Here is a 25,265-nt window from a genome sequence, read left to right as displayed (position 1 = left end):
GTCATTTCTGATGTTTCTTCTACAGCCTAAAGAGGATAGGATTTGGTTTCCAACCTGACTGCCTATAGAAAAATAAGGAGAATAAATTTAAGGTGGCAAGTCCTGAAAAAGCTCCTTTTGTGAAACAAGCTCTCTGCGTGGGAGGGGCTGCCGATGAAGGGTGCTACATTCAGAAGGGGCGATGGGATTTTCAGTGACCTTGACTTAGATCCTCACAGCAGCTACTGTGAGAGGCAACCATTTGGAGGCATCATTGGGGAATCATGAACCAAAGGCCCTGGCCCAGGGCAAACATTCTGCCTCCTCCCTCACAGAGAAGGCCTTTCCTAAGCCCTGTGTTTGGGGCTGGGTACTACAGCTGTTCAAGGCATCTGTGCATTTTGGCTGCCTCTGCTGCCTGCCACTTGCAGCGGACCACCTATCCTGCCTGGCGCTTTTGTGAAGACCAAAGAGAGAAGAGGTACTATAAGCTGGATATGGTGGAATGTGCCTAGAATCCTAGCATTTAAGAAGTGGGATGAAGAGTTCAAGCCCAGACTTGGTTATGTAACCAGTCAGCTGAAACTACATGAGACCCTATCTCAAAAGAAAAAAGTGGGGAGAAAAAAAAAAGGAAAGGAAGAAGCCACGTGAATTCTTTGGAAACTGAAGAGTGCTAGTAGGCACGTTGGATGGTGGTTGCTGTCTGCCTACACCTTCCACAAGTGTGGAAACCTTGGATATCCTTGATTCATGCACTCAGTGCTGCCACAAAAAGAGCACTAGTGGGATGCTCCAAGCCGGTGGCTTTGTATCTTATGTTCCTTTGCTAAGGATGTGTTTGGTTCTGATTGGACCTACTTTTCTTGTTCCTCTGACAAAACACCCAACAAGCAGCAACTTTAGAAAAGGGTCTGCAAGGTGGTTCAGTGGGTAAGGACTCCTGACTATGCAATTTCAGTTTCCAGGGCCCACAAAGTAGAAGATCAGTCTCACAAGTTGTCCTTTGACTTCCATTTGCCGAATATAGTATGGGCTACAAACACACACACACACACACACACACACACACACACACACACACACAGACACACTCAATTAAATTTTAAATATACCTAAAAGCATATGTTTTCTATTAAAAAGAACTAAGGAAGGGTATATTTGGCTCACAGTTGAAAGTAGGGTCTATTATAGAAGGAAGCCTTGGCAGCAGGAGCTGGAGGTAGTTGGTCATATTGTGTCTAGCCACAATTAAGAAGCAGAGAGAAATAAATACCAGCACATTTCTCCTTTCTATTCAGTTCAGGTCTCTAGCCCATGAATGGCACTGCCTGTATGTAGTCAGAAGGGGTCTTTCCCTTTCTTTTAAGCTAATCTAGTTAATCAGTCCCTTGGAGATATGTCCAGAGTCTTGTCTCCCAAGAGTTTCTAGTTTCTGTCAAGTTGACAAACAATATTGTCAATATCACCACACTTCTCTAACACTTGTTATGCAAATGTTCCAAGCTTCTCAAATATCTATTTCCTATAGAAATTCCTATCCAGTATCCTGGAGCACATGGGTGGCATTCCTACCATTGTCCATTTGACCACAGATTTTCTACCCTTGCTTCCTATTGCACTAACCCCGGATGACCAAACAGAAGACCTCTTTATAAACTAACCAGGAAGCATCTCTCCTGCCTTCAAACAGTTCTTGAGTTTCTGCTGATGTTTATGTAGAGAGGCCACGGTCACTATGATGAGGAGTAGGCTCTGCAGTCTGATGGCTTGGGTGGGGTCCTGGTTACACCTCTGCCTGACAGCACGACCTTGGGGAAGTTACTTAAAGTCACTGAACATTGCTTCCCTCAGCTTAAAATACAGACATAATGGCTGTCACTTACCCAATGCCTGAGCCACTGTAAGCACTTGATAAAGGAGGGATAGCATTATCCTAAAGCCTTTTTTGTATGCTGCCATGTAATTGCCGTGGTAGCAAGGGAAACTGTTTTATTGTACTAGATGAGGAAAATGAGGCTTAGAAAGGTTAAAACTCAGGCTGGAATAATAGCTTAGTTGGTAAAGTGTTTGGCTTGCAAGTTTGAGGACCTGAATTATATCCCCTTGGACCCAAATTTTAAAAGGTGGGCATGGGCTGGAGAGACAGAGACAGGTAGATCTGTAAGTATCATGGACCAGTCAGCCTAACCTACTAGGCAAGTACCAGACCAATGAGAGAAGCTATCTCAAAAACCAAGACGGATAGCATCTGAAGAAAGTAGCTAAGGTCATCCTTTGACCTCTACACACATGTACACACACACACACACACACACACACACACACACACACATACACACACACAGTTAAAATACATTTGCATGAAGTCACAATTTGGTGGTGAAAATTGGATTCAAGATGAAGTCTGTCTTCGTAGAAACAACAGCTGTCTCACTGCTCTAGCCAACCTGCTCTAATGCAGCTCTGTGCTCACTTCGGTTTTTGTTCCTTGGTCCACTCTATGTGGGTCTTTTTCCTTCCCATGGGGAAAATGTGCAGTTTAAGACCTGGCTATCTTAAACTTAGCATCACCACTTGATTCCTGTAAGTCAGGGGCCTTCCAGCAAAACCAGGGGAGAGCTTGTCCCCAGGCTCTTCTACCTGAATCTACCAATCACATGTTGACCTATGAAATCTGGCATTCATACACTTCCTATGAGACCCTCTGAATACTTTCTCTATAGTTCAATACTCTCTGTTAATATAATTTTTCAGAGCTTCACATATATTATTTCCTTTCCCTACTCCCTCCTCCACCCCCTGTATTATCCCCCCTGCCCCAGTTTTAATTTTTTTATATATATATAGTTTCATACTATAATCTAGGCTGGTCTGGAACTCATAGCTGTCTTTGTGAATCAACTTCCAAAGAAGCCAGGCAGTGGTGGCGCATGCCTTTAATCCCAATACTTGGGAGGCAGAGGCAGGAGGATCTCTGTGAGTTCGAGGCCAGCCTGGTCTACAGAGCTAGTCCCAGGATAGCTAGGGCTGTTACACAGAGAAACCCTGTCTCGAAACAAAACAAAACAAAACAAAACAAAACAAAAAACTAAACCATAAAAGAAAAAGGTGGAGATGCACCCGGCAGTGGTGGTGCACACTTTTAATCCCAGCACTCGGGAGGCAGAAGCAGGTTGATCTCTGTGAGTTTGAGGCCAGCCTGGTCTATAGTGTGAGCACCTGTTTTTTTATTTATATTTTCTAATTTTCTCCCCAGCACAACCTGCAAGAAAGCTGCAACTACCTCCATTTTACAGAAGAGAAATTGAGACTCTTGGTAAGGCCAAGAGAGTGGGAGAACAGCCTTGATCTTGGGTATGTTTGATTCCTGTCCAGGAATTTCCTCCCAGAGCACAAGGCTCTTATTCTCTTGAGGAACCTTAGTGACCAAGAGACTCAGAGCTCTTAAGCTATCTGGTACAGGCATCCTCTAAGCATCCTCTTCCTCAACTCATTAACAGAAGCTATGTGCATAATGTGGTTAGCTAATCTGTTTATTTATTGTATGCTTATGGAAATGACTTGAAATTTTTCCTCAGCATCATCAGACATCAGAAAACAGGGGGCCAAATCCCAGAAACTCATGAGCTATACATAACAAATGTTTTCAATCTCGTTCTAATGATGAATAAATCTTTGTTTGGTCTATCTGAAAATTGCCTGCTTGCTTTTCTTATGGTCTTTAATATTCTATATGTTCCCATTATTAACAGTTAACATTCAATAAACATTCAATAAATGTTAACTGTGGAGCAGTTACTGTTCTAAGTAATTTGACTCCTAATCAAGGAGGCAGGCTGTTATTCCCTCATTTTATAAATGAGGATACAGAAGTCTAAGGGTACACAGCCTAAATGATAAAGCCAGGATTCCACCTCAGGCCAGGCCAAAGTTATAAAAATTACTTCGCTAAATATCCATTTATAAAGAAAATTTCCCCCCAAAGGGAGCATGTTATTATAGTGCTAATCCAGTATAGCTATAAATGTAAGTAATACATAATTATATTCATATGTACACACAGAGATATAGATAGATATAATCTTTTTTGTTGTTGTTTTTTTTTCTGAGACAGGATTTCTCTGTGTAGTTTTGTAGCCTGTCTTGGCACTTTCTCTGTAGACCAGTCTGGCCTCAAACTCACAGAGATCCTCCTGTCTCTGCCTCCCAAGTGTTGGGATTAAAGGTGTGTGCCACCATGGCCTGGTAGATATAAATTTTTGTAGAGCTGGAGACTGAACTCAGACTAAAGTGTATACTCCAACACTCACACATATTGTTAAAATTTATTAAAATTTAGATTTGCTTATTTTTAGTTTATGTGTATTAATATTTTGCCAGTATGCATGTTGATACCCTGAAACTGGGGTTACAGATGAACATTGAACCACCATGTGTGTTCTGGGAAATCAAATTCGTGTCCTCTATAAGAGCAACAAGTGCTCTTAACTTCTAAGCTGTCTCTCTAGTCCTAGCATAAATTTACTAAAAGTTATATTTGAAGAATAAAAAGAAGCTAAGTAGAATTAATTTTAATAATATCTTTTATTTAATTCAATATATCCAAAATATTATTTCAACCCAGCCGCACTGCAAGTGTTCAGTAGCCAGGTAGGGGCCACCATTGAATGACACAGATAAAAGCAGACTTCGTAAATTTTTTTGTGCTTTATTCTTTTTTTTTTCCTATTTCAACTTTAAAATTGAGTTTTGGTTTAGAATCGGATCAAACAAAGCTATGTTGATGGAAATGTGCCCTTTGGTAACTTGATGAACAGAGCAGCAGTTTAGAGCTGGGGAAAGAACAAGCATTAGGAGTCATGAAATGTCTGTTTGAAGACCCATCTTTGCCACCAGCCAGGGAGTGGTCAGAGAATCCTTCAAATTCCATTAGCTTCTGTCTTCATGATAAAAAAAAAAGACATAATAGTCTATGATATTTAAACTTATTTCCATCTTTAAAAACTCCTGCTTGTAGCAACACTGTTTTGAGGCTTTCAGTATACCCACTCAATGTTTCTTTATGTCATGACTTGTGCGAAGGTGGGGGTTGGTTTCCGCAAGCCCAGATGTGTACCTGGTGCATTGCAGGCAGTAGAAATATTTGTTGAGTGACTATAAACCTAGTCTTCCTTTGAGGGAGCTTTGAGTTATTGCCAGAATAATTATAACAGTCTTAGGAATAAATTATGTATTTTATTTCCTTTATTATAGTGGATGAAAATCTTCATAGTATATGTTTCTGGAGGAGATACTTGGGATTCAAAACTGTTTCCTGATCCCGTTAGCAAAGAGGGTAGTGCTCAGCCATAGGCACGGCTGTCTAGAGACCTCCACAAATGGCCTCTTATTACATGCTGTTCTGATGCTGCAGAGAACTAAGACTCTAAATAAGACAACGACCAAATCTGTCTGTGGTCCTATGAATCAGAGCAGACCCAGATGGAAAGCCAGATCCCTGGCCTCCAAATGCCCTCAGGAACCACATCTTGTGTCAGAGCTCTATAAAGACCTAGCATGCAGAGAAAAGGAAGCAGATATGGGATGGAGACCTAGCTTAATGAAAAGCATCTTATTAAGAGAATAGGCCTGCTATTTCTGTGGGATATGCAAACCAAAGCCCAGGGAGAAGAGAAAAAGGACAAATCTATTCCTCTTTCCCCACTTTAGACATCTAAGGCTACAGCTACCACACGGAGAGGTCCTGAGCACAAGACCCTATGTGTGTAAAAGGATTGGGACGGTTGAAACTGCTACCCTGGGAAAATCAGAGCATGTGACTGAGTTCACCAAGCTCTAAGCCGCCCACCTCCAGGAGTCTTGCAGCCACATCTGAAGGTAAAGCATTAGCTGTGATGGTGTGAGTATGGACAGGAACATGATGTTTCCATAAGACTGGCTGAAGTCCACAACAATGAAACGTTTTATCTAGGTGTTAAGAACTTTGATGTGAAAGTCTGAGAATGGGAATAGATGAAAGGAGTCTCCTAATAATATCCCTGTTTTGTCAGCTCTGAATGCACTTGGTATTTAATTTTTTTTTTAAAAAAAGCAGAGGCTTTTTTTCTTCTTCCTTTCTTAAAAAAATCCACTTTACTGCTAACCAGACTTAAATTCCTGTAAAAAATTTCCACTCTAGGAAAAACCCCTATGTTTTTACACTGCATTCTTTGGTAACCAGGTTCAAGCAACAAACCTTACCAGACTAAGACATTTAAAAAAGGCAGTATACTTGCTGAGCTTGAAAGGCTTCTGTGACTTGTGTTTGAATTCTACTTTCCCCCTAACTTCACTCCTCTAGAATTAGATATGCCATTACATAGGACAGTCCAATACTTCTGTTTTTGCTTCAGCAGTAGAAAAGGAAATGTGGCAAAGATGTTTGATGTTATTAAAGGAGTTTAATAGATCCCGATGAAACCTAAACTCCCTCTTGTGTGGTCTCAGGCAAGCCCCTTTCCTCTTAAAGCTCACCTTGTTTGCTCACCTTGAAAGTGGGAATAACACTACCTCCTAGGACTGTCAGGATTAAATGCATTCTTGCATGCAAACAGCCTGATTTAGAAAATGTTTCCTCTTATAATGAGCCTGTAAGTCTTTAAATAGGGATTGCCTATGGGCTCATTCAAAATGATGCGGTGAGAACCTCTACATCTCTGTTTTCTTCCATTCTCTTCTGTAATCAGCTGTAGGGAAATCCTCACAGAGGCCATGGCCCTCAGCTCTGCTCTGTTCCCTACTCTTTGAAGCGGGCAGGCAGAGGCCAGTATTCCAGAACCTTGGATAGATCCATGCCTTGGCTCAGCCCCTCCTCCACCAAGGAGCTGCTAGTTGAAGGAGCTACAGCAACCTGGGGCGATTTTTGCAGCGGAAGAGATACTCCCGATACGAATGCTGTTTCTTGCATACACAGCCACAGTGTCATTCATGATCATATTCTTCAACATGGCCAGCCTGCCCTCCTGGATATATTTAAGGAGTCTCTTCTCAGAAAGCCCTAACTCCACCCATAAGAAATTTCAAATTTAGAGTCCTTTTCTTTTTTTTTTTTTTTTTCCTATGAGCCCCCAAAGGACAAAACCACCACTCACATCTTCCTGTGTCTGCTGGTATTTAATTTGTTGGATTCAGTACAAGGATTAAACTTTTTTGTTGTTGTTACTTTGATTTAGTTTTTTTTTTGTTTTTTGTTTTTTTTTTGAGACAGGTGTAGCCATGGCTGTCCTGGAAGTATGTAGACCAGGCTGGCTTTGAACTAAGAAATCTACCTGCCTCTGCCTCCTTAGTGCTGAGATTAAAGGCCTGTGCCACCACCACCAGACTGGATTAAACATTCTTGATTAACCTCAAATAAAAGCAATAATGCATGAGCATGAGGAAATGTTTCACAGGACAAAGATTCAGGTATGAATGAAAAGAAACATAAAATAATTTTATGGCCTGTTGGTGATGTTAAGCACTCTTCACTAATCGAGATATTCAGGTGGTTCTGCTTATGAGGTGATTTAGCTTTTCACTTGCCAATGCAGAGCACAACGCACTATATGCAGGCACCTTCTGAACAGGCGAGGAAGAAATGAAGTCCTATTTTTACTTTATGATACTGAGTCACGTAGTTCAATGCAAATCACATGGATGCCAGAGTAAGAACAATGCCAGGTATTTAAATACCTTCCTTTGAGGAGCTCTAACAATCTTGTGACAGTGTGAAAGCTTTTCAGAGCAACTCCAGAAGAGACACATGTCACCAGGCGGGCATTTAGGACTCAGTATGTCTCATCTACCTCCCCCACTCCAGTTCGTAGGAAAACCCAGCGTTCAAGGGCCTTTTGTATTTAGTAATAGCCTCCAGAAGTCTGAAGTTCTAAGCCACAATGTCATTGAGGAAAATAAATAAGGCTTGGCTTTGAAAACGTGTTACCGACTGCTTTAATAAGGAGGAAGAGAAAAAGATAAAAAGTGGGATATGAGAGGAAGGGAAGAGTGAAGAAAGGTAGGGGAGAGGCCAGAAAGGTACCTGAACTTCTCTGACCTTGATAACTGTTTGCTATGTTTCAACTGTACAGAGACATAAAAGCCTTCAGACCCACTTTTCCATGTGGTTGAAGACAGCAGCAGCTTTACTGCTTGGTGGCATTTGAAAGAACATAGACAAGAACAGAATCTTGGAGGAAGAAGGCGCTTCAGTAAGAGGATGCTGACTTTATAGGTATCCAGGTCCTGGGCTCCATCATCAACACTATGAAACAACCAAACCAAAACAAGAACTTCTACTCCAAAGGTAAACAGGAAATTAGTCCCAGCAGAAATATGTGGTTTTACCTAACAATGCCCACACCAATACAAGCCTCTCTACCTACACTACAGGGGATTAGTGGTTGTCAAATTGTGCCTCAGTTTGACTTCCTTCCAGCAGAGGTCACTGTGGATACTTAAGGGAAAAAGACCAGGTAGGCTTGGCTGGCTGGTGGCTTCCACTGCCTGGTTCTTCCACAGTCCATAATCTAGCCCCTTAATTTATGTGAAGGAGATTATCTTGAAGCTGCATAAAAACCTTTGGCATAAATGTGATGATGGTAAAGAAACTGGGGTCAATTGCTGGGACTCATCAGTCTGAGAGGGTGTGTCTAGCTTCTAGGAGTGGTAAGACAGAGTCTCATTATCTAGCCTAGGCTGTCCCCCTACCTCATGGCAATCCTCCTGCCTCTGTCTCTCGAGTGCTGGAATTACAGGCATGTGACTGTCATGCCTGGTTTGTACCTGGTATTTTTAAAACTCCCATCTGTGGTTACTAGTAACCCTAGCTCTATAGCCTTCCCAGACTTTGCTGACAGGCCTCCCAAACCTTACTCAGCAGCCAGTGGTTGCACAGACCCTGGTCATTAGGGTAGCATGATAAGGCACTCCAGGGGATGAGGACTGATGACGGTGTCAGGGTCAGATTTGGGATCCTCAGGGACTGAAGAAGGGGCCACAACCTTGCAAAGTTTCACTGACTAGCACGTATCCAGTCCTTTAGCCTAGATTCTAGGCAGTTTAAAACTGCTTCCACCCTGAAGGCACGCATTTGGACCTTGGGTCAGCAATGTGGTTTGAGAGTTGAAAGGGTGACTCTCTTGCTCCCCTCTACCTCCAAGCTTAGTTCCTCTTCTTCCTCTTTCTCTCCACCCCTCCCCCCTGCCATATGTATAGGCTCACCACAGCACAGCACACACGTGAACACTGGAGCACGGACGGACAGGACACAGTCACACACATTTTCACTCACACTCTAATCCATACTATTACCAAAAAAACACACGCAGCCACAGAACCAAATCTGACCTACTAGAGCTAATGGGGCATGAGGTTGAGTGGGTCCAGTCAGTATGCCTCTTCAGACCTGCCTCACACATGTCCCCTAAACCCTTACCCTTCCGGTAAGGTAGAGTCCCTGGTCATCCCAGTCCTGTGGTCACTAGTCCTGGCTCTGGTAACCATCGCGCACACCGCATTCTTGGGGCAGGACCAACAGTGGGGTTCGGGCGCGCAGGCGGAAGGAGGGGCGACTAGAGTTGAGTCTATGGTACAGGACCCAGCACAGCACAACCACCTCCTCCCTCGGGATTTTCCATCCCGGCTCGCGCGGGCCCGCGAGGAGCGAGCGCGCTTTGTCTCTCTCCCTCTCTCCGCTCCTGGCACGTTTCCGTGGAAGCTACCCGTGCCGCGCCCGAAGCCCCCCTTCCTCAGCCGCGCCCCTCACGCAGGCCAGCCAGGCACGCCTGTCAGTGCCGCGATCGCCGCTTTGTCCTCCGGCAAATGGCTGGGCAGAGCGCGAAAGCCCCGCACCTGAGAGCAGCTGCTGCACGCCGGGTACCAGATCCCCGCGGCCAGAACTGGGGCGCGCTCGGCAAGCAGCGGAGCATCTTCCAGGATCCGCGAACGCGGACGATATCGCCTGGAACTGTCGGATGCTGGCGAGGGAGACCACCGGGTCCTGCCCCTCAGGTGCCCATCCAGATCTGACTCCCCGCCTCAGGGCTAGAGCTCTAATCCCTGGGGCGTGGCGGGGCAGGGAGGATGATCTCCACTCTACTGCCTGGGACCTGGATCTAGTGAAGAGGGCCTGGGACATAAGACCTAGGGAGGGAGGGGTCCCTTAGACTCTCACTTCCACCCACCTCCCACACTCAGGCTATTTAGACCTTAGGCGCGGCTCCATCACAGAGGACCGGGAGCATCCATCAGTGCTTTCCTTCACGGGAGCAGGGTGGGGAGGGGTCCTCCAACCCTTCACTTTCTCCATCGCTCAAATACAAATGCCCCGCAAGGACTCCAACTGGGTGCAAGAGGTAAGGGGCAGAGTCCAGGTTTATCCATTTCCTAGGATGCAAAGGGAAGGGTCTTCCTAATAACTGGAAACCTAGGAGAGTCTGAGAGGAGGGGAGGAGTCTCATCCATCACATCCCAATTTCCTTTTGCAACCTCAAACCTCTGGGGTGTTTTAGGGAAGGATTCCCCTGTCTCCAAACCTCTCATCCCAGAACACTCTCCATCCTCAATAACCCAAGCAGCTTCGACTTTAGGCACAGGAAAAGGGAGACTCCAAGCCTTTTTCATGCTTTCTCAGGAGAGACGGGCGAGGGTCTTCCAGCCCTCGTCCCTCGCATTCAAGGAACCCTTTCACTACACGACAAAACCCAGCCTCAACTGCTCCGACCTCAGGCACTGGGCCACGGAGAGGCCCGCAGTCAGTTCTCCAGCTCCACGGACAGATGGTGTGGAGAGCGGAGAGGACACGTCCCGTCAACTCCCCAGACCCCCCTCTCCTCAATAAAACAAAAGCGAATCCTGCAGCACCCACCTCAGGCGGCGCTTAGGAGGGCGCTCAGCGCGGGGCAGCGCGCGCGGCACCTCCCAGCTCCCCGCGACCCGGGCTTCCCAGCGGCGGCTCTCGCGGCGGTGACGGCTGCAGCGGCCACGGCTCTGGCATCCGGAGCCTCCCTCGGACTCAGCACCTGAAGCGGGGAACAGCTCCGCGCCTCATTCCGCCGACCCCGCCTCCCACTCGCCGCCGTAGCCAATGGCGATGCAGGCTCCGCCCAGGAGGCTGCCCATTGGGAGGTTCCGGCCCCTCCGTGGGGACCTTGTCCCCAGAGACCGCCCGAGTGTTTGCTCGGCCTGCTGGAAAGTGTAGTCTCTTAGGGCCTTGGAGTGGGCTCGTGCCGCGGGCTGATAAGCAGAGATGGACTGCATTTCCCAGAGTGCATTGAGAAGCCCTAGGCGAGGAGGAGGGTGGGAAGACTGTTTCCATAGCAAAGTCGGCCCCTTGGGCATGGATGGAGAAGTGGGGTAGGCCCAGGGACCCTCGCAGGAATACACGTGACCTGGGATAGCCTCTTCTGTGGCGGGTTCGGCTCTCTTTTTCTCTCGATTCCTACCAGGGGACCCTGGGCCTCAGTTTCCCTGTCTAGGAAGAAGGGTAACGAGACGGCCTCGCTCCCACACTCGGTGGAGCCAAACGAGAGCAAGCCGTTTTGGTTCTTGCTCATCAGAGTTGAAGGATACAGTAGGAGACCTTCACACGGCATTCTGAACTTTATTTTTTGCCTTAATCCTGACAGCGAAGGGCTTTACTTCCTGGTCACATTCCTTGCGCCACTAAGATCTTGTCCCACATTCTTGCCAACCGGATGCTGCAGCATCTCATACAGTGCTTTCTGATAGAGTGAGCTACTTTTGCTTAAAACCCTTCACAGGCCTCCTGGGGACCCTGGGATCAAATCTACATTGCTCAGCAAAGCTGGAAAGTCCCTTGAGAGTTGGACTCCACCCTCTTTTGCATCGTTTTTAACTTTGGAAACTGGCAAGCCTTGAGCAGCCGTTTTCTCTCACTCCTGTGGTTGCCTCCATCTTGCCTTCCTCCAGCTCAACACCTGTAAGGCCCCAGCTTATACGTTACCTTGATGTGTGAAGAGTTTCTTGATGTTCTGCCCAGTGTTGCACATCTCTTTCTGAGTTTGTCAGCCTCTACTTCCTCTATTTTATTTGCATGTTCACACACCCATCTTCCTCATGAAATTTTAAATTCATAGAGGCGAGATCTGTATTATTCATATTTACAGTTCCATGTCTACAACATCTAACATATAGTAGGTATTCAACAAATATTGAGATTTACCCATATTTACTGAAAATGGACAGCAGTTTAACTGACTTTGGCATACACCTCCAAAAATCTTTATTTCCTAAGGTTAGGTGTTTCCCATTGCTAGAGATGTTCACAAGAAAGATGCCACCAATTGAAAAAAATGTTTAATTGCCATTCATACTTTTATGATTAGTTGGGATTTTGCCTGAATGTCCTGACAGTCCTTCTACATATCTATATCTATAGATATAGATATAGATATATATGTATATATCTATATGTATATACACACACACACACATATATATGCATGCTTGCTATTCTTGTCAATTCTCCACTAAATGTCATCAGTTTTCATGTTCCTCCATTTGTAGCTGTTGGCCCTACTTTCTATGTCTAAATGCAAACCGCCTACTCCCTGCCTGGGAAGATCTCTCACCTGTCACTCATGAAATAAGATGCTGTCTGTCCTTTAAACCCTCTGTTCAGCATCGCAGGACTCTATGGTGATTTCTTGCCTTGCTAGCTAGCTTTTCCCCCCTGAATCCCCACTGAAGATTCTGATATTGACTAGATGTCCTGTTAATTTCATGCATGTCTTGTCACCATCCCAGAAGTTTAGGGTTATGGCAACAAACCCATTCTGGAAAGAATATCTTAATGTACAAGTGTAATTAATTCATGGTGGGAAAGGAAGTAACTAGAAAGACTTCTCTGAATGGAGCCTGAGAGAAAGGAAGCCTGCTATGCTTGAGCCAGTGATAGCTGCGGAGCAAAGGCTAGGACAAAGGAGTGAAGAGAATGCCAGTTCTTTCCTAACAGGATTTCTAAGAAGCACTGATCTTGGCTGGACCCTGAAGGAGTCTGACTTAACAGGTGAGGCCTCACTTCAGAGAATGAGAAAACTACAAGGAGCAGAGGGAAATGGGATGCGTTGATGCTCAGTGGGTACAGTAAGAGTAATGCCTATTGGGAAATTAGGTAGAAGGACTCTGCCACATAATAGGACATAATAAGCATCAACAGAAGGCTATTGAAACCCACCTGCAGCCAGAGGTGAAACACTTTGGAGATCAGGCCTTTGGAAGTAGTGCTAGGGCAAGAAATTAGATTAATAATAGAGCACCTACTTATCATGTGCAAGGCCCTGTGTCTAACTTCTAGCATCATCCCTCCACTAGTTATGCTAGTTTTCTGAAATGGTTACAAACAGGGAAAAGCTAAGGTTCCTGGATTCTCCCCACAACTCCTATGGATGCTATAATGGAATATACTAGAGGCACGAAGCCAAGTTCTAATCCTGATTTGCCCCTGATCAGGTCTGTGACCCTGGGATGAACCTCTTTCTTCAGATATAAAATTCTGTTTACTGGTGTTGGATAAAAGCTAATAAAGGTATAGGTGGGGAAATTCAAGTCCATTTACTAGCTATATGAGCTAATAGAAACTACATTCTGGGTTTTGTAGTTTGCTTATTTGAAAATGTTGCAAGGAATAGACAAATTGCCCTATGTTAAGTATTTCACCTACATTAAGCCTCAACAGATGTTTGTCTGCTTTAAGATTTTTCTATCTTGTGTTGTCAGATATTGGTTTGACTGTAGAAATGAGGGAAGCTGGTGCCGAGGGCAATTAGGGTTTGCCTCCGTACTCTCTCTGAGTTCTTGTACGACTGGCTCGGGTTACATAATCTTTAATCCTCATCTCAGTTTTCTCGTTTGAGAAATGGAGGTGATGATGCCCCAGAGTTCAGAGGATGAACCGGGCGAATTAAAGTGCCTGACTCATGAAAAACGTTCAGTATATTTCGTTTCTCATTTTTAGGTATAGGATCCTAAAAGAATGGAATTCTGGGTACCTAGCAGCTAGAGTTGTAGAAGATTCCAGGAAAGTGTTGTGCTAGTCTCCTCCTTGCAGAGGAAAACAGAGCTTATGGGAATGCCGTGTGTTTTAATCAAGCAAGGAGGAGATTAGCCAGAATCCCGAATTTTAGACACTGAGCATTGGAGAAATTGGCCAGAACTATGTCCGAAAATGTCTCCCAGGGTAGGCTGTGGATCAAACTTTATTCTACAGATAATGAAGGTTTTTAAGGAGATGTGCATTTTGAAAATGTCCAGGGGCTGTGTGGAGAATAACCAGAAGAAGATGGAGGTAGGATGTGATTTGAGAAGCTGCCACAGTGAGAACCGCACAGTGCGGGAAAAGGTGGATAATGTTTCTGAGCTATATTAAAGAAGCAAAAATTTAAAGGACTTTGGGGGTTTTGTGCAGCTGGGTTTAGTTTTACTTCTTATATTTTATGCCGTGGGGCACATATGGAGGTCAGAGGACAACTTTTGGGAGTTGATTCTCACCTTTTACCTTTTGTGAGGCAGGGTCTCTCTTATTTCTTCAGCTGTACTACATACTCCAAGTCAGCTGGCCTGTGAGCTCCTGGTGGATTATCCTGTTTCCTGTCTCCCACCTCACTGCAGGAGTGCTGGCGTTAGAGATGCACACCACTGTATTGGGTGTTTTACATGGAGCCTGTAACCGGATCTCAGGCTGGGATTGCATGCCTAGCACTTTTACCCATGGGGCAATCACCCTGACCCTTTGGGGTGTGTGTGTGTGTGTGTGTGTGTGTGTGTGTGTGTGTGTGTATGTGTGTGTTTGAGAAAGTGTTATTTTATATAATCCAGGCTGGCCTCATACTTGGGCTTCACATGCCTCAACCCCCTGAGTACAGAAGGCTTTGTGAGTGAGGAGCTGAGGGCATGGAGGCGAGAGGCAAATCAAAGAGGAAGCCCAGGTTTCTGCCCAGTAGGTGGATGAATAGTAGTGTTTTTCTCCAAGATGCATCGTGGTAGAGGCATAAGTTTTTGTGAAAAGAAGAGGTAAAGGAGCTGGAGAGATAGCTCAGTGTTTATGAGCACTTGTTGCTCTCAAAGAGAACCCAGTTTCAATTCATGGTACCCACCTTGTAGCTCAAAACCTTCTGTAATTTCAGGGGATCTAATATTCTCTTCTGGCTTCTTTGGGCACGAGGCACACACGTGGTGCACAAACATGCATGTAGGCAAAATACCCACAAATATAGTTAGATAAATTTAAATACTTTTTGTAAATCTTTAAAAATAAAAAAGGGACAGGCAGTGGTGGTACACACCTTTGATCCCAACACTTGGGAGGCAGAGACAGGTGGATCTCTGTGAGTTCGAAGCCAGTCTGGTCTACAGAACCAGTTCTAGGACAAAGGCTACACAAATAAACCCTGTCTTGAAAAACCAAAAATAAGAAAATAAGTAAATAAATACACATAGATACAAACATACATGCATGCATGCATACATACATACATACATAGGGTCTGGAGAGATGACTCAGTGACTAAGGACATTGGCTACCCTTCCAGATGACCAAGGTTCAATTCCTAGCACTCACATGGCTGTTTACAGCTGTAACTCCAGTTCCAGGGATCTGACACCCTCACACAGACATACATACAGACAAAACACCAATCAATGCTCATGAAATAAAAGTAAATAAGTTGTAAAAACTAAATAAAATTAAAAAGAGGAGATAAATTTGAGTTGCTTGTGGTATGTCCAGTCAAGATGCCGAGCAGGTAGTCTGGAACTTATGAGGTCTAAGGAGACAGAATGATAAATTATCAGCTTATTAGAAGATAGGTCATGGAAATGAGTTGAATTCACTAGAGAATCTAAGAGAAGGCCCAAACTCCTTGCGAGTTATCAACAGTTATGGAACAAGCAGAGGAAGAGGATTCCAAATGAAAAAGACGAAAAGAACAGAGAGACTTGGAGAAAATCAGAGCATGGTGTGGGAGTGGAGTGACAAGGTGAAGTCTGAGTTAGTAAAGCCAAGCTCTGAACTGGCTCCACCCCCAGGTTAGTAACAGAGAGTCACTGGCGGCCTTGGAAAGAGCAGCTTTATGACTTGATGAATTCAATCTCTGGGAACCACATGATAGCAGACAACAAACTCCAGCAAGCTGTCCTCTGACCTAAACATGTGGCGACTATATCATGAGAATACACATGTGCACACATGAATTAAAATATAATTTTTGAAAGATAAATGGGATACCTTAGTAGAGGAACAGAATAAAGAAGAGTAAGGGGTTAAATGATGAATGAACTCAGCCAGAACGTGTGCCGTGAAGTTTGGAGAGAGTCTCAGATGGAAGAAAGTATTACATGGGAGGGACAGAGAGGAACTGGAGGTGGGCCTGTGTACTAGGTAGCTTGGCCACTATTTCTGCTTTAATACTGGAATCAAGGATGTGTACTTAGCTCAGTGGTAGAGGGTTGAGTAGAATGGGAAATCTGAAGTGAAGAAATGCTCCAAGTAGCTGTTGTGGAAAAGGGAAGAGAAACTAATAGTGATCCACAGAGGCTTCAGGGCAATAACAGGACCTTCAAAGGTCGGGTACCATGAGCTTTTGGGAATCTCTGGAAACATAAAGTTTGTCTATCCTCCCACCAGTTCTGGGAAAGATATATGAGGCTGATCCAGAGTTAGGCGTTGTTAGACAAGAAAGAGAACCAAGGGATTTAGAGACACAGGAGAGGTTAGAGCTACAGTTCAGCCGGTGGAAGCAAGTCAGGATGGAGTGGACAGATGGGGCAATGGGGTTGTCGGTGCGTAGGGGCACAGATGTGGTCATAACAGGGAAGAGCATGCTATGCTGACCAGATGTAGGGTAGCTCTGGGCAGGGTGGCAAGCATGGGCACAACTGATTGTGGGATTGAAAAACCAAGCCTGTTTGATTACTGCAAGCCTCTGTCAGATAATTGCTTTGAAGGAGACATCTCTGTTCCAAACTGTACAATGCGTGGGAAGTTAAATGATAGCAAGGAGCGTGATGGAGTGCAGAACCCTCTGATGCGAGCTTCACAGAAACCAAGAGATGGTAAGAGGAAGTCCTCTTATCTAACGTTTGTGAGTATGGAGAAAGAGAGGCAGTGAGTTTTTGAAGCTATTTCACAGAACTATTGTGTCAGCATCATCCACACATGAGCAGTTTTATGTACACCTAAAAGGCAGAACGCCCAGGAATAAAATTAGCCAGGTGAAAATGCAGCTCTAGACTTCATGGTGATGCTGTATCAACCAAGTTCAGTGACAGTGATTCCTATAATTTATGTTTCAGGATAGTTTGTAGATTTAAGTATGTGCATATCAACTAGAAGATGTGTTTAAGAAACAAATTTAAATTTTTTTTTGCAAATTTCATTTCTTAGCAACGATTTGTTTTCCCAGTTTAGAACATAAATTAGAGAACTCATGTTGATTTTTTTCCCCAAATGTAGAACTTAGAGCTTAATTCATGCCTTTGAAATGCCATGCATTTGAAATGCAGCCATTTCCCTCTCTACATCCTTGAAAGGGATTACAAGGACTTTATTAGTTTTTCAAATAATCTTGCCAGCACATTCAGACTTCCCACCAGGGTCTCCTTCATAATGCTGACCTGTGAGCGATGGTGCTACAGATGTGCTGTAAGTGTGATTTCTAAGAGCAGTCTAAAAGGCTGGCAACTTTAGGGTTTCCAAAACAGCAGCTTAGTCTGAAATCATGTGACCTGATACAGCATATGAAACTTGCATCTAAATATGAATTGAGAAGCACATTCCTATAATATCTACAGAAATAAGAGAAAGAGCAGTAAATTGCCTTGAAGAATCTCTTTTAAAAACATTATTTTAAAATGGTTATTTAAAGATTTATTTTATATTTTTTACATGCATGTGTGTTGTATGTGTCACATGTGTACAGGTGCCTCCAGAATACACACACACACACACACACACACACACACAATTTTGTTGCTCTCTATCTTTTCTCCAATCTTAACTTTCTAGTGACCCACTAGGAGGAGCACACTTCATCTACTCTGTCCCCTGTTGCATTCATAGTAAATAGAACAGTACCAAGTGCTCAGCAAACATGCTTAATGACTAAGAAGAACATTACATTATCATAATACACGATGCTAGCGTCTATTTTTGATTCTTTCAAATTATAATTCACATCCAGAACACATGTACAACCTTTCATATGCTGAAAATCATGGCTAATACACACTATTAGTGCTAGTATTTTGTTATGTAAGCACTTTTTCCATTGTTTGAATTTACTTGATCAGTTGCTATGTCTTCACTCAAGGCTCAGAGAGATGTCCTTGTGCCCTGGACAGTGCAAGCATGCCTTGAGGAACAATTCATTTTTTTGAAGGTTTATTTATTTATGATATTCATTGTGTTCTGTCTGCATGTATGCCTGCATGCTAGAAGAAGGCACCAGATCTCATTATAGATGGTTGTGAGCCACCGTATGGTTGCTGGAAATTGAACTCAGAACCTTTAGAAGAGCAGTCAGTGCTCTTAACCTCTGAGCCATCTCTCCAGCCCCAAGGAACAATTCTTTACAGATATTATTTGCAACGATGTCCTAAGGGTCCATTATGAATCTTCCTCTACCTACTTCTCCCTTACTTAAGACTTTTATCTATTATCAATGAATAATGCTGTTATTAATAAATAAACACCTACAAGCTCATAGTAATGACTTTTCCCGAAGCCATTTTTGTTTTTGTTTGTTTTTCAAGACAAGGTTTCTCTGTATAACAGCTCTGGCTGTCCTGGAACCCAATTTGTAGACCAATTTGTAGGCCTCAAACTCATCTGCCTGCATTGCTCCCTGAGTGTAGGGATCAAAGATATGAGCCACCACCGACTAACTTCCCCAAATTATTCTTTTAAAAAATAATTTATTTATTTTTGGTTTTATTTGCATTGGTGTTTTGCCTGCATGCATGTCTGTGTGAGGGTGTAAGATCTTGGAGTTACAGACCATTGTTAGTTGCCATGTGTGGATGCTGGGAATCAAACCTGAGTTTTCTGGAAGAAAAGTCACTGCTCCTAACTGCTGAGCCATCTCTCCAGCCCCTTTCCCAAGTTATTCTTTATGGTAAATAAAATACCAGAGCAGAGAGTTACTGAGTTAAAGAAACAATGGTAGTTTGGATTTATTTTTTTTGGTGCTGTTTGTATTGTTTTTTTCAAAAGGCAGTACCCAACTTAACCAATCAGCAGTATGAACACTCCAGTTCACTCATAGCCCACAATATGTGTAACTTACATTTTTGCTAATATGCAGGATAAAACAGTCCTTTTATCTTTGCATGCAATTTATTGTGTGAATATGTATATGCACATGTAATGGACGTTAGTGTATGTGGTGGCTAGATACTAATGTCAGAGTCTTCCTGCGTCCCTGTTTCAGCTAGAGTGACTGGCCTGGCCAGAGAGCCTGCCCTTCCCCCTCAGCTATCTCTACAACAATGCACTGGAGTTGTAGACACACACTCTTATACATGTCTTTTACATGGATGCTAAGGATTCGAACTTAGGTCCTAATGCTTGCCCAGCAAGCACCTTACCTGCTGAGCCATCTCCTTAACCCCTAGGATGCCCATCTTAAATTTTCTTGTTGACAGTGGTTGGTTCAGTGGTTCCCCAGACAGTTCTTGGAGGGTTCTTAAAGATCGTAGCTGCTGTTCATCACATTATGAAAGCTTTACAAATCTTTGACTTAGGAGAGGTTGGATTAATTATTTATATCAACTAAATTTTTTGACAGATGGTTTCTAGCCTCTGCTAATAGGAACTTCAGTGCTCTACAAGTACTGAGCTGGCATCAGCTCCTGCAGCTTCTATGCAGGCCCAATTCTGCCTTCAGAAGCAGCAGGACCTACATACCAGATGGTCTAGCACCTTCCACCTTGGTTACCCATCTCTGCAAGTATGTCACCAGGCTAGAATACCCAACTGCTGGACAAGTCTGGCTGGCCCACAAGTCTGCCGCCCTCTCTGTAGGTTTCCACAAGGTGCTGAGTCAAGACCCTTCAGCTGGCTTGTGTGAAGTTTATGATCCGCTGAGAGCCCACGATCTTCTGTATGTTTTCTGCCACCAAATCTAGCCCTGTTACTCCATACTTCCACAGTTGATCCTTTCAGATCTGAAGCAAGGCTTTGTTTTCCAGAGTAATTCCCCCTGGTGGAGGGTCAGCTCCTGTCACACTGTGTCTACAGCAGAGGGATGGAACTGGAAGTCATTTTGACAGTGTGCTGATACAGTGATGAAATGAGACGCAAGAATAGGCATTTGTCATCCTCCTTGTTGCTTAGCATCGGAGCCTCCACCTCGTGTTTGAGGAATTAACTCGATGCCTCATGGGACAGAGACATCTTTCTTAGCAGCTAGAATGTGGCCAAAGGATGGAAGCCCTGGTTCCTCCAGCTACACCCGCTCCACGCCCACACTTTGTTCTGAATTGAGCTTAAAAATTGTTTTTCAGAAAAACGTCACCTCCCCATGTCCTCTGGGGGAAATTTGCCTTTCTCTAGCTCTCCTAGTCCTCAGGGGAAGCACAGGCGTTCACTAGCTTCCCTCATCCTCCAGAGGAAAGATACCTTTAATATCTTAAACATTAACTGCAGAGTCATCTGTATCTGGGAACAGGAACTAAAAAGACATGACTTATAGACATGATTTCCCACTTTTGGAGGGTGAGTGGGAATTGAGCCCAAGGCTTATGTGCATGTTCCACTAAGGTACATCCTCAGCCTAAGGCTTTCTGAGAAGTAACTTTCCCTTAGATTTACAGAACTCGGGGTATTTGGTGATACGTAGATAACAGCACCCATACATTTGAAAAGCAGACCACCGAACATTTTAACTACTTGGGCATGCAACCATCTGATACATCTCCCTGAAAATCCTGTATAATATTTGTAGCCTAAAACCCTTAAGGAAGTTGGCCATTTAAACTTTTTATCTTCTTGTATGTGCACATGCATGTTTATGTGCCACAGCATGTATGTAAAAGTCAGAAGACATTGCCCAGAAGTTGGCTCCTTCTATGAATCAAACTCAAGTTGTCAGGCTTGTGTGGTAAGGTAAGTGCTTTTGTGTACTGAGTCATATCCCTGGCCCAAGATGAGGTTTTTGGGGGTTGGAGAGGGTTCGAGATAAGGTTTCTCTGTGTAACAGCTCTGGCTGCCCTGGAACTCAACCTGTAAACCAGGCTGACTTCGAACTCACAGAGACCCACCTGCCTCTGCCTTCCAAGTGCTGGGATTAAAGGCATGCACCACCACTACCTGGCCAAGATGACTTTTTTAAAAAGATGGAAGGCTTCATCTTCTTGCTGATAAAACTCTCTTCACAGCACTCTGCCTCTGCTTCTTGTCGTAAGCCTCATAAGGAAGCAGCAGAGCCAGGTATTCTTTTATCCACAGGTGGAAAAAAACGGCAAAGGGGCACTGCTTGCCCAGTGGCCCCTCTCCCTCCTCCTTTCAGGATCGGGGTCTTACTATGAGGCTCAGTTGGAATCCCCGACTCTTAAGTGGTCTGAGGCCTCCAGAGTTGCTGTGATTACAGACGTGTGTCACCACACTTGGCCTTAGCAATGCTTTTAGGGACTCAATGCGCACAATCTCAGTTGCCAATGACTGCAATTTCTTGGGCAACACCCAACAAGGAATGTCTGTGATGTAGGCGGTAGGGACAGAATGCTAGCAGTCACAGTGATGTCACCTAAGCTCAGTATTGAGATGGAATTTAGGGTCTCCAAACCTGATGCTCCTGCCTTAATGAAAATTCTGTGAATTATTCACTACCATTTAAATAAACTCATTTGCTGTAAGTTGTAACCAAAATGAGTTATTTTCAATTGCATCCTAACCAATGCATCCAAGATTCGTACGTGCATAGCAAAGTGGTAAGTAAGTACCACACATACAAGATATTACTGTTTGGGGTGAAAATAATAAGGGAGAAGTTGGCTATGCTTAGACAGAAGACAGATCTAGGTCTACTAAAAAAGTCTGGTGAGTGGAAGGGGGTCAAAGGAAGAACTTGTGGATCAGATGAAGGCTTGATGCTTAAAGGCAGGAAGCTAATCCTGAGGCAGGTATGAGCAGATTTTCACCAGCTAGTATGGGTATGGCAGGGATCAGGGACCTCCTGACCACAAACAAGCAGGCTGGCTACTTTCTCCTACCTTTGAGCCCTTAGCAAAAGCCAGGAGGAGGGGCTAGGCTTTGAACAGTTCATCCTGGTGTTCCCGCTGGGGAGGAAGCAGAAACCTGCCTAACCATAACCCCTAACACTAACCGTAACCCAAACCCTAACCCTAACTGGCTCTAGCTCCTCGAACTCAGAAGCATCATGAGAAGAACGGGATCCCATCCCAAGCTGCCCTTCAGCCCACGAGCCATGCACATTGTACATCTGGCAGACTGCCCATTCAGCTGCATCAGTCCTGACTGGGGCTGGCTTTGCTGTTCTAACTCAAGAGAAATAGGCCCTAGGAGCCTTGTGAGAGTGAGTACAACCTCTCTTAGGTCTGCTTGTTCAGGTTTGTGATGCTGGGGGATCACACCCAGAGCCTCACACATCCTAACACACGTCCTAACACCATTGAACCATGTCATTACATCTCCAGCCCAGAAGCCATTCTGTCTTCATCCCAAAGCTTCCCTCTCTCTGCTTCGGGCATGAGGGGATGGCAGGCTCAGGGTACTTCTCCTCATGGCGTCCCCTAGCGGAATGTACCTGGAATGCTGGCACTGACCTGATCCAGGTACTTCAGGGAGGCTTGAGACCTAAATCAGCCAGGGTTACACTAGCATTACCCAGAAAAATCCCCTAGGGAACTGCAGCTCCTGCCCCTAACATGGCCCCTAATTTTCCGTGATGTTCATGCAAAAATACATGTTGCTCTTGTATATTTTAATACTTTTGCAAAACATGGCTGTATCTCCACTAAAATAAAATTCACCACAAAGCATAAACTCTGAAACCTCATCTCATCTATACAGCTTGGGCCAGCAGTGCCCGAAGAGTTCACATAAATCCTCTTGTTTAATCGTCACCACAAATCCATGACCTTGGTGATGCTTTTTTCTTTTCCTTTAACCTTTTCTTTGATCTTGTTTTGTTTTCTGAAACATGATATCACTATGCAGCCCAGGCAGGCCTTGAATCTTCTTGCTTCAGCCTCCTGAGTGCTGGATTTCAGGTGCACATGGCCACACCTGGCTCTAGTTACCATTGTATCTTCATTTTCATAAGTAAGGAAATTGGGGTTTACAGAGAGTAAAGGACTTGCCAAAGGTCGCACAACTGGTTCTACTCTCATAGCGATGGGGAAATGTTCTTCTCTCAACTGTGGGAACGGTCCAGCTATTGAAATGTTGTCCCTTACATGTGGACTAAATCTGCCTCCTGAAGATAATGCTGTTCTTGTTTCTGCTTCTCCCAGTGGCCCACTGAGGTTGGTCTCCCAGTCTTCTAGCTCAATTGTGAACTCCATCATCATAGGGGCATTTTAATTTCTCTTTCTGGAAATAACCGGGCAAGTCTAACCCATGACCTCATGGGACCAGGATAGCTAATAATGAGGCTCAACACAAAATCCTAAACTCGATTAAAACATGATACCATTATAGGGACTGAACATGTTATATTTAGGAATATATATGTATATACATGTATACATGCAATAATAATTAGTGGGGAAAAAGGCCATGGATTTGAAGAAGAGCAGGGAGGGCTATATGGGAATGTTTGAAGGGAGGAAAGGAATGGAGAAATGTTGTAATTATAATCTCAAAAAGAAAAAAAGGAGAAAAGTTATAAAAAATATGTTGCATTTTGTTTTTGTGACTTGATTGCACCTTTCTTAAACATGAACTTTGTAGATGACAACATCTCATCACATGTCACAAAGCACTAAGGAGAAGCACCTCCTCTAGTTACTTCGACTCTACGTGGACTGGTCACCTCTCGGTGTTATGTGGGCAGAAAATTATAGATCCACACACAGTCTGAGAAGGGGGTTGGTGGAGAGTTCTTTCTGAGTCAAAATGTTAGGATCAGCATCAGTGCTGAGCGAAGGATGCTGTGCTGTATGAAGGGGATCAGCATCAGTGCTGAGTGAAGGATGCTGTGCTGTATGAAGGGGATCAGCGTCAGTGCTGAGCGAAGGATGCTGTGCTGTATGAGGGGGATCAACATCAATGCCGAGCAAAGGATGCTGTGCTGTATGAGGATCCTCTGTTCCTCCGACCAGAATGTAGCTTCCCCAGGGCAGGAGCGTCTGTGACTTTTGGTCACTGTTGTAATTCTGACAGGTGTGCCTAACACACGGCGAGAATTGCAGTCTTTGTTGAGTGAATCAGAACTACGCTTTTACATCTGGTATTGCTGCCACAGTTACTATGTTTCCTGAGAGGGAAATGTGAATTCCCAAGTCCATGGTTTTAATTCATTTTCTTTTACCCCACCATCAATTTTCCGATTATTTTGTGCATTGAGTTTGATTCATAAGAAGATAACTTTAATAATGCCTAGAGCCTAGTGAATAAGTACTATTTATGTTCAGCTTCATCAAGGGCAGCATGTAGGAGCCATTGGGTTTCTAGTTCTTTCCGTCCATGGGAAAAACATTCTGTGGCTTTCTATTTTAAATTTGGAATTTAAGTCTGGTGGTGGTGGCACACATCTTTAATCCCAGCACTCAGGAGGCAGAGGTAGTGAATCTCTGTGAGTTCGAGGCCAGCTTGGTCTACAGAATGAGTTCCAGGACAGCCAGGGCTACACAGAGAAACTCTGCCTTGACAAACAAAAGAACACAACAATAACAAAGGAACTTAAGCCACTGTGGTGGTACCTACTTCTGCTCCAGCGCCTGGGAGGCTGAAGCAGGACAATCTTAATTTCAGGACCAGCTTGGCACATTGCTTGAGCTATATAGTGAGATACTATCTTAAAAAAATAAATATAGTTATTTAAATTAAACAAAAATTAAGGTTAAATTCAAAATATAAAGTTGTCAGGAAACAGATAAAGGAGAGGAATGCTGGCCTTATTTTAAAAATCATAATGTATTATTATGTCATGGTATTTCACTGAGAAAATACAGGCAAGTGAAATAATGAAAATAGTAACCAGTGTATTCCCACCATTTAGTACTGATACCATTTTCTGTTTATATATTGAGTTAGTTATGATAGTTCTAGGAAGGAGATACATTTT

The 25,265-nt window shown here is 44.0% G+C and overlaps 1 protein-coding gene across 1 annotated transcript in view; it reads right to left on the bottom strand.

The window, feature by feature from the left end:
• The window catches only part of Smpd3 (sphingomyelin phosphodiesterase 3), an 84,265-nt gene extending 73,254 nt beyond the window's left edge, over positions 1 to 11,011 (bottom strand). Inside the window, exon 1 of the mRNA XM_048437026.3 lies at positions 10,865 to 11,011. The gene's annotated coding sequence lies outside the window, so the exon portion shown is untranslated. The remainder of the gene's footprint in view (positions 1 to 10,864) is intronic.
• Between the last annotated feature and the right edge of the window lie 14,254 nt (positions 11,012 to 25,265).

The sequence above is a fragment of the Myodes glareolus genome, chromosome 22 (genome assembly GCF_982192425.1).
Source record: "Myodes glareolus chromosome 22, mMyoGla1.1, whole genome shotgun sequence".
NCBI lineage: Eukaryota > Metazoa > Chordata > Mammalia > Rodentia > Cricetidae > Myodes > Myodes glareolus.
This window is presented reverse-complemented; position numbering and strand designations above follow the sequence as displayed.